Genomic DNA, 9,946 nt, shown 5'->3' on the forward strand with positions numbered 1-9,946 from the left:
AAATTGTCAGCCATGAATGACATCGTTCTATTAAGTCTCGTGTTAACAAAAGAAACCTTGGTGTTTTGTTTCATTATTAACCGATAAAGTCATAAAAACATTTAATATGAGGATAGCCCATCTGATAATAACACATGCTTTTTAAATCGGAGGTATAATTAATTCAGACTTATTTGTGTAAAATAGAGCATGAGTATCATTTGTGTTAAAAAGAAAAAAAAACATAAAAAAGGAAATATGACTTAAAACATAAAAAAGAAAATATGAGTTTGAATAATGGAGCTAATGATTTTTTTATAATGTTAAGAAAATTTCGTGAAATTGAAATGTTAAGAATTCGACTTGTAGGGGCAACTAATTCTCCTTTTAATAGGAGAAGAATAACGGAATCTAAAACATATCTAATTAAACTCTTAATATCATAAATAAATTATGTGTAAAGTTAAAATACAAATTACAACAAAAATCAGAAACCTGATAAGAAATCTAATCAATTGATCTTAAATTTGAATGATGGATATTAATTTAAAAATAAAAATTGATTAGAAGGGCATGAATGTAATGATCCACTTATGATGATTTTCTCTCTCCACATTTAAGGAATATGTCAATTTATCTATTATTTTAAAATGTCTATAATTTTTTCATAAGATATTATTTCTAGAAATTATTTTTATCATAATTAAAAACGTTTTTTTATCTTTAATTAGAATACCATATTGTTATATAAGAATAAAAAAAAATTTGTGGGTTTTTTTTATATTGCGTTACTGTATTTGGTTGTCATTTTTGATTTTTAATCAAGTTTCTTAATGCATTGTCTTATACTGTAACATCCCAAAATTAAATAATAATATTTAATATATATATTTGTTATTATAGAAATGTTTACTTGAGTTGGTAAAGAAATAATAAAATAATAAAAATAAAGATCGAAAGATAAGTAGGCTAATTAGATGTAATTAATTATAGACCAAAAAATGGAAAATGATCTTTAGGTCCATGGGTTTAAGGGAGTATAAATACCCCTTAAACCCTAATCCTTTCCAGTTCCATCCATTTTATACCATAGCCTACACCATAAAACACACTTAAGCAAAAAAAAAAAAACACCTCCATAGCCGACGCCGAAGATCCGAACCCAAAAATCAAGCATAGTAATATTAGTCTTTAATCATACAAGCAAGAAACAAGCCCAAGGTCACGTATTAAAGCAAACCGTAGTTAGAAGTGAATCGTAAATGTACGTTTTATCTTAAAGATTACATTTTTATAGTCCGTGTTCCCTAATGATTGATATGAAGGAAGATCGGTCATCCTTATGCAATAAAAATGTAAACTTGATGTTAAAATGGACTTAATCAACTTATTAGATAAAGGCTTAGCTAAAAACGGGTTTACGAATTATAAAGGTTTAAGCTTTATACCTAAAATGGGTTAGATCTTGATGATGTAATAATGTGGAGTGTAAAACGGTTAGGGAGGCTGGAAAAAGGTGGTTAAAAGTTGTTACCTGAGCCTATAAAGGAATAAAGATAGAAAATAGGACCTGAAAGCATCAGACATGGAGTTCTCGGTCAACACGAGTTCTCGGTGACCTGAGTTCTCGGTCAACACGGGTTCTCGGTGACCTGAGTTCTCGGTGACCTGAGTTATCGGTCAAACTTGAGTTCTCGGTTCCAAGGGTTCTCTGCCTTGAGTTCTTGGCCACTCAGTTCTCTGTTAGGCTTTGGTCCCAGTCCTAGTTGGGCCCAGACATCATAATGGACAGTTGGGCCTAACCTAACTAAGTCCACAAGATGCTAAGCCCATGTCCTAATTTAAAACAAAACTAGCCCATCACCATGAACTAAACAAACGAGCCCAACTTAGACAATACGTTGGTTAACTAAAATGCCAAATTAATTAATTATACATTTAATTAACAAATATATATATATATATATATAACAATTAGCCGTTCACAGTTAAAGAAAGGGATAACGATTAACGGAGAGCGAAACATGATCCATGTGAGTTTCTAGCCCCATTTCTTGTTATGTTTTCAGGGTCGTGTGCATACTCGATGTGATTAGTAAATACACTTACCTTAAGTGGTAAGTGTATGCCTTATATGATTTATGAATGAATGAATGCTTGTCGGTGCCAGGTGATAGTTGATGATATGAATGTTGTATATGATAAAAATGAGGTATGTGCGTATGAAACTTATAATTATATATATATAAATAAAGGTATGGCATGATAATATATATATATATATATACATATATATATATATTATCTTAGTTGCTGATTATAATTCCAAATATGAAAGTCATTTTTATAAATTATTATAAATTCATTTTTAAAGTGTACCATATTGAATTTCTTTGGTTTCCGTCAAGTCGAATAATAGATGGGTAATTATTTAAGAGTGAATATCAAACAAAACAAATTTAGAAACACAAATTTAGAATAAAGCGTTTGTGCGTACAAAGTTTGAAGTTGGTGATTGCATAGAAAGTTTATGGTATTTGAAAATAAAACATCAAGTTATATTTATTAACATGACCCAACTTAAAAAAAATAATTTTAATGTGTGTATTTGTAACATCCTGATTCTGATAAGATTAATAAAACAAGTTTCGTTTATTTAATAGTGTGTCGTGTATCAGTTTAGATAATAAACTATGAGAGGGTGGGCTTGGAATTTAAAAGATGGAATGGACCTTAGGTCCATGGGCTTAAGGTAGTATAAATACCCCATAAACAATAAACCTTTCCATTTTTTTATCCATCTCTACATTATAGCCTACACCATCAAAAACACACACAAACACCATCTTATATCCCGAACCAATATCCGAAGGCGAAAACCCGAGCTTATGGGTGCTGGAACGTCGTGACGAGCCAACCCTACATCAAGACCAGCTCGTGTTCTAAACCAACTCGTTTAAGGTACGTTTATAGTTAGAAATCGTCCGTTTAGGTTCGGTTTCGTTTAGGTAATCCTAGATCTATATGAAAATGATGAAAACGAAGCAAACGAACTAATCCACAGAGCAATCCATTAACATTTGATAGGTCAATTGATTGTTGTGATGAGGCGTATGTATATATCAATTAAAACACCCTTTAAACATGAATTTTTGGCCGATAGGACACTTAGGGTTTGTTGGCGCCAGTATTACGAGTCTACATATACGAAAATCGTGTTATTTGGTTGAGACTTGAGGTTAATTGCTGAATCCGTTGATGTTGACTGTGTTGATGTTCTTGATGATGTTGACTTTGACCTCTGAGTCAAAGTCTGGATAAGATTAATACAATTCGTTAAGATAAGGTAACGAATTAGTAAATCAATTCGTCAGGACAAGATAGCGAATCAGTTCCCCAGTTCGTTATGATCAGATAACAAATCAAGTGATTCGTTACTCACCCAATTCGTTATGTTAAGATAACGAATCAGGTCACGTCAAGATAACGAATTAGCTAACGAACTAATCTAACGAATCAGATCAAGTAAGATGCCGAATCAGATAACGAATCAGGTGATTCGTTACTCGCCAATTCGCTAAGTTCTGATAACGAATTAGACCACGAATCAGGCTACGATCAGATAACGAATTAGGCTTAATTCGCTATAACAAATGGGTTAGAGAATAAAATAATAATTTAAAATCCTAATGGAAAATGTGTTAAGACAGCTCGAACCCCTTGGACCATGTTAGGGGCTGTCGCCCCTAGACCCCGCTGCGAGAGGCGCTGCCCCCGGACCCCCGTTCCTTGGGGGTTATAAACAAACTTGAGACACGTTATGGGTGGCGATAGATAATTGATACGTGTAATTGTTATACAGTTAGTCGTGCGTAGCTCAAGAAGGGAATAACCATTAACGAGGAACGTAACCGAGTTCAGGTGAGTTTCTAGGCCCATTTCCTTGTTATGTTTTCGGGGCTGTGTGCATACTCGATGTGATAGTTAATACACTTACCTTAAATGGTAAGTGTATGCCATGTATGATTTATATGTTAATTATGTATATCTTGAATGTGAACGAAAGCTTGTCGGTACGTGATCGATCTTCGGATATCGCACGTATTTACAAGGGAGGTATGTATGTAATGGATGAATGTGTATGATAGATATATGTACAACATATGAATATGTATGAATGAGTAAAGAATGTATATGTATGTTATGGGTATGTAAAGACAGAATGTACGAAGATGAAGAAGTAAGGGTTGCTTAAATCTTAGGATTATGGCAGCGCCACTAGCGTGGTAACAGGTGATGCTTAAATCTTAAGATTATGTGACGATAAAAAACACAAAAACCACCACCATGTTCTGACCATCAAGCGAGTACATCGAGCATTAGGCGTGGTCTCGAGGACAATGACGACGTTGTAATAAAAACACAAAAACCACCACCATTACAACGAATTTGTACAAATAATAACAAAATGTGTGTGTGTGTGTGTGTGTGTATATATATATAAATGATAACGTCATCATCGTGTTAACAAACGATAATTAAATCTTATGATTTACGTGACAATAAATAACACAAAAAAACCACCACCACATTCTGACCTTGAAGCAAGCACACCGGGCGTCAGGCGCGGTCGCGAGGACGACGATAGACCGGGATTTAGATGTAGGTTTGATAGCGACGAAGACAACAGTGACATTCGTGACACTGCAATTAAAATAAATTTTTGTTATTATTTGTACAAACTCGTTGTAATGGTTGTGTGTATGTATATATTGTTTATTTACATTGTTTCATTATAATTTTATAATTTTTGAAAAAGAAAATCAACAAAAAAATCTTTTTTAATAAAACAACAAAATAAAAAACAATAATTAAAATAAATAAAATTAAATTAAAAGTAAAATAAATTAAACACAAAAAGACAAAAAATAAACATCTTTTGATAAATACCATTATATCCAACGGAGAACACTATCCATGTCATATAAGGGGGTGTGAGATGTGGTTAGCAAGACCCGTAAACTATTGTCTTTTCTTTTAGGTATTTTTACCTTTATACCGATTTCTTAATATAATACTATTTTTTCTCTCTCATATTTAAATATTAAATTATAATTTAATCACAACCACACAATACCAAATATTTAATTAAATATATGGCTACAATTAGTTTTTAAAGTTATTAAAACTCAATTGGTTCTCAAAATATCATTCCGTAGTATAAAAAAGCCATGGGATGAAACTAAATATTGTACACTGCATATTTTCTTTAGTTATTGAAGATTATTTTCTTTAGGAGATCAATTGTGACCTGTGAGTTGTAAATTGTAGGTGGGTTTGAGCTATGACATTAATCCTCATGATCTCATTAATATAACCAGTGCATGTGCTGGTAATTGGGTGAACATGAAACCCTATTTAAAATTATTTTCTATAATGGATTCGAAACATGACCCTAATAACTATTTGGGTTAACCGGCTTAACCCGAATAATACTTTTTGACTCTATTCAACCCAATTTGAAGTAACTTATTCAGGTTTGGGTTGGGTCAGGTCAATAGGGTTCGGGTATTTGAACACCCCTAGTGGTAGTGGTAAGAGGGTGGTGGAGGTGATGTAAGGTGAAAGACAGGATGAAATGAAAAAGAGGGGCGGTGAATGGAATGAATTTTGGGTATTTTAGAAGGAATGTAATGGACTAGGTAATAGATACTTCCATTCCAAGAACTAACCAAACACTTTTTTTTCTCATTCGTAATGAACCATTTCATTCCGTATTCCATTACTACATACCAAACACTACTTCAATTTTACACCATAAAATGTAGTGTTCAGTTGCTTTGTGGTTATCCCATTTGTCTTCTTTCATTTTATATTTTGATACATGTGTTGAATATGGTTTTAGTTTGATATTAGAAAATAAAGAAACCTTTAAGGTATGTTTGGTTAGAGACAATGTAATGAAAGGTGAATAGAATGGAAAAATGAATGAAATGGACAAGAATGAATCATTATCATTCATTTGTATTGTTTGTTTAATCTATGCAAATAAAATGAATTATTAATTTATGTTGTTTGGTATCAAAAAAAATATAGGCATAAAACAGAAATAATAAAATTACTTCTATCTCAGAAAAAAACCTGCAATGGCGACAGTGGGGTGGTAGCTCCGACTACGAAAATGGTGGCGACGGTGGGGGTGGCAATCGGGCGGCAGAGGCGGTGGGGACGACAGTGGTAGCATTGGTTCCGACGGTGGTGGCGGTCAGGCAGCGACAATAGTGGTGGCAGTGATGGTCAGGGGCGATGGTGACAATGGTTACGGTGGTGACGGTGGTGGCGCCCGAGGGGGTGGTGGTTGTTGTTGTTGAAAAAATAGTGTGAAAGATGAATGAAATGAAAAAAAAAGATGAGATTGAATGGTTTTGATTAAATGAGATTCCATGTATAACGGATAATTCATTTTATTGACCAATGAAACACCATTTTTTTTTATTTTCACGCAATAAATAATTTCATTTTCAAGTCATTTCTGCATATCATACGCCAGCTTAGATTTCCTCTTTTTACACACACCCTGTCACATCAAACGCCATTTTTGTTTTAAAACCCTTACGTGTCATGGTGGAGCCATGAATATTTTGAACTAGGTTCACAACTATTTGACATACGATTTATTTGGAGGTATTTGTATCGGGTCGGGTCAACAAAAATGACTTTTTATTGTTTGGGTTGGTCATTGAAACACGCCCAATTTAATTGATTTGATTCGGCTACTGTTGTGTTGGTTCTGATGTCAATTGTAATAAAGTTATACGTAATAATAAAATACCACTTAAACTAATCCATAGCAAATATTAATGCTATTGTTAGCAATACTAAACCAATTAATTCTAAGGTACCAAATCTTATATCACCTTGTATACGAAGAAGCACGGATCTACATCTGAATAAGCTAGATCAATGGTTTCACAGAATACGAGTCAAGTAACGAGTAACACAGCAATTTGAGCGGCAATTCAACAAGTCCGGTGATGGAAACCTGCAAACTGAACACCGTGAGCTCGTTACGGGAAGGACAAGAGTGAGGGTCTTCCCGTAACCACCCTCCGACGTGAAAATAAGTACAATTCTTAGAGAGAGAAAATACTTTAAGTGATTGACGTAATATGTGAAACGTGAATGCCTACCTCATGATAATGGAGAGGGTATTTATAGCCGGTGGTTAGAGGAATATTATTTGTAAAACTGTCATCTTCTAGAAGATGCTCTTTGTAACAAAGTGAACACGCGTCTGCACACGATAGGACGAGACAACTGGCCATGTGCAAGATTATAACAACCTTGCCAACTGTCCTCCCCTAATTGGTTGCTACATCACGTGTCTTTCAAGAAAGAATCTTCGCGTAAATATTCTAGAAGAAAGTTGGTTACAACTGATTTGCTGACGTCACTCTTCTGTCATCTCGCATGTGACGGGAACATCTTTCGGATGACCTTCGAAGGAGTTTTGAGTAACCTGCGGATAGACTTTTAGAGTTTTTCATTAATCTTCCTCTGACTTGAGTAGGGCCAGCCTAAAGGTATGCTAGGGAAGTCGATGGCTACAGGTCCGAAACCCTGCTAGGCCCGATTTTTTTTCCAGAAAAAGTTATATGTATTTTTATGAAAAAAATATGTATAATCAATGTTTCAACATAAGTACATAACCACTAACTTGGTCTAGTGGTAAAAAGGGTATGACATATACCCAAAAGGATGTGAGTTCTAGCATTATTTGAGACATTTTTTAAGTTTATTTTTATAGAAAAGTTTTTTACACAACTCAAATCATAATCAAGTAAACTCATTAAATTAAAATTTTTAAACCTAACAAAATGTTCCTTTTGCTTAAGGCCCAAATTTTTTTTCGCATTCGGCCTAAAATATTTTTCGCTTTATCGGAGCCGGCCTTGGACTTGAGTAACACGGGTTATGGGAATGTTCTACAAGTGACTTTAGAGGAAGTCCTAGTGACCCGCGGATGATCCTTTATGGGTATTTGAATCATTTTACTACCCTACCTGTATAGCATAAAAGTGTCATATGCATGTGTACAAGTTTACAAGCTCGAACACAAGTGAATACAAGCACACGACGTACAACAAATCAAAGTCTTTTTTTATATTTCAAAGGACTTAAAGACTCTGAATTTTGAGTTGTACACTTATTAATTTAGACCACAACTTGAAGTTTGGTAACCAAAATCGAAAACACAAAACGAATTTAGATCATAAGCTCGATCCTTGTAACTTTCATTAGCTCGAAAAATTACAATGCATAAACTCTTAATGATATAACCCATAAGCTCGGGTATATATACTAGTTTAAACATGAAAACCTAATTAGAGTAGAATACAAACTCCTTATCATACTCAAATACTAATTAGTAAAAACATATTTAAACAATAATTAATAAATAAATTCCTTGTTGTCCAAGTCATTGGCTCAACTTGTTCACCAAGTAATTTATTCCATGTAAACTAAGTCACGTGCTCAACTTGATAAACAAGACACCAACTCATCATAGGCTCGATGAGTCGGCCCAACGGAAATTACGTCCAACAATCACCTCCCTAATTTCCGACTTGAAATAGGTGGTCTTTGACTTTGAACTTGTCTCCTTTAACGTGTTGTTTTGACCCATGATCTTGACCCTCTCGGCTTTCACAACCATCTCGGTCTTCATCAACTCGATCTTGATCTCCAGGAACTCATGTTGATCCATGACTGTGTTCTTTAGGCTCTGCCAAACTCGACTACCTCCGTGACCCTGTCCCCGACCATTCGCTCGGTCGTATGAACTCGCACATCCACTCCTTTGGTTGCGATATTGGTCAGCTAATCGAGCGAACACTCGTCTTACTTGATCTTTTGAAGTTTCCAAATCAAAAAAATGCGCACATCTTCAAATCAATATTTTGGTTAAAATATAACTCGTTCAACCCCTATAAAAACAAATTGAACCTGCTTGTCCAAATCCCTTGCTCCAGTCCGTTGGAACAATATGAACAAATCAGTCTGAACAACTTTTCAGAACCAAAGCCGCTAGCTCACAAAATAAATCAAACTTTGGTTAAAACCTAACACGTTTAACCCAATAGTATACGAACTTTGAATTGAACCAACTTGTCCAGCCCAAATAACAACTGAGCAATAACGGCTAAACCATCTTGTTTAACCCATAAAAATATCAAACCCACTTGTTTGTATTTTTTTCTTGAACCGTTCTTTACCCAAAAAAACAAATTTCTTACTTATTGTTCCTTTTAATCGTAGCACAAGAAAAGATAAGAAACTCCTCTTGTTGACTTTGCTGATAAACCCTTAGAAAACGTCATTGACTTTCGTAACCTTGGTATTCACAAAATCAAAACTCCACAAAACTAGGAAACCAAAAAACATGCCAATTATCTTTCTGTTCCTCTTCGAATAAAGAAACCCACTCTATCGGATAATTGAACAAAAACCAGATCGTTGCAAACGAACACTTCTTAGCCAGCAGAACACTCCGTTCGGAAACCAACTTGTTTCGATATGCACCGATTGATAGCTTTTCCTCGAGCCACCGTCTTCCGCGATCACCGTACCGTTGATCCGCCTCACCGCCGATCAAAGTTAACTTGATTACCGGTTTCTTGAACTTGGCTCTGATATCAATTGAAGTTTGGTAACCAGAATCGAAAACACAAAACGAATTTAGATCATAAGCTCGATCCTTGTAACTTTCATTAGCTCGAAAAATTACAATGCATAAACTCTTAATGATATAACCCACAAGCTCGGGTATATATACTAGTTTAAACATGAAAACCTAATTAGACTAGAATACAAACTCCTTATCATACTCAAATACTTATTAGTAAAAACATATTTAAACAATAATTAATAAATAAATTCCTTGTTGTCCAAGTCATTGGCTCGACTT

The sequence above is a fragment of the Bidens hawaiensis genome, unplaced genomic scaffold (genome assembly GCF_021521415.1).
Source record: "Bidens hawaiensis isolate Kalapana, Puna unplaced genomic scaffold, B.hawaiensis_p1.1 tig00002839_1, whole genome shotgun sequence".
NCBI lineage: Eukaryota > Viridiplantae > Streptophyta > Magnoliopsida > Asterales > Asteraceae > Bidens > Bidens hawaiensis.